This window comes from Brassica oleracea, chromosome C5, assembly GCF_000695525.1.
Source record: "Brassica oleracea var. oleracea cultivar TO1000 chromosome C5, BOL, whole genome shotgun sequence".
NCBI classification, from domain to species: domain Eukaryota; kingdom Viridiplantae; phylum Streptophyta; class Magnoliopsida; order Brassicales; family Brassicaceae; genus Brassica; species Brassica oleracea.
Genome location: NC_027752.1, coordinates 38,452,728 through 38,452,949, shown reverse-complemented (window position 1 = coordinate 38,452,949; position 222 = coordinate 38,452,728).

Genomic DNA, 222 nt, shown 5'->3' with positions numbered 1-222 from the left:
TCATCTCACCATCCGTCTGAGTATGCTCGGCATGCCATCTCATCTTTCCAGCAGTCTGCTCTGATTGATACAATCTTTTCAATCTGTCTGTAATTGGTATGTACCACATTCTTTGGTACGGTACCCTATTACGTCTCCATCCTTGCGGCTTGAATCGTGGTTTCTTGCAGAATCGACATTCTTCTAGCTTCTCATCATCTCCCCAATAGATCATGCAGTTGT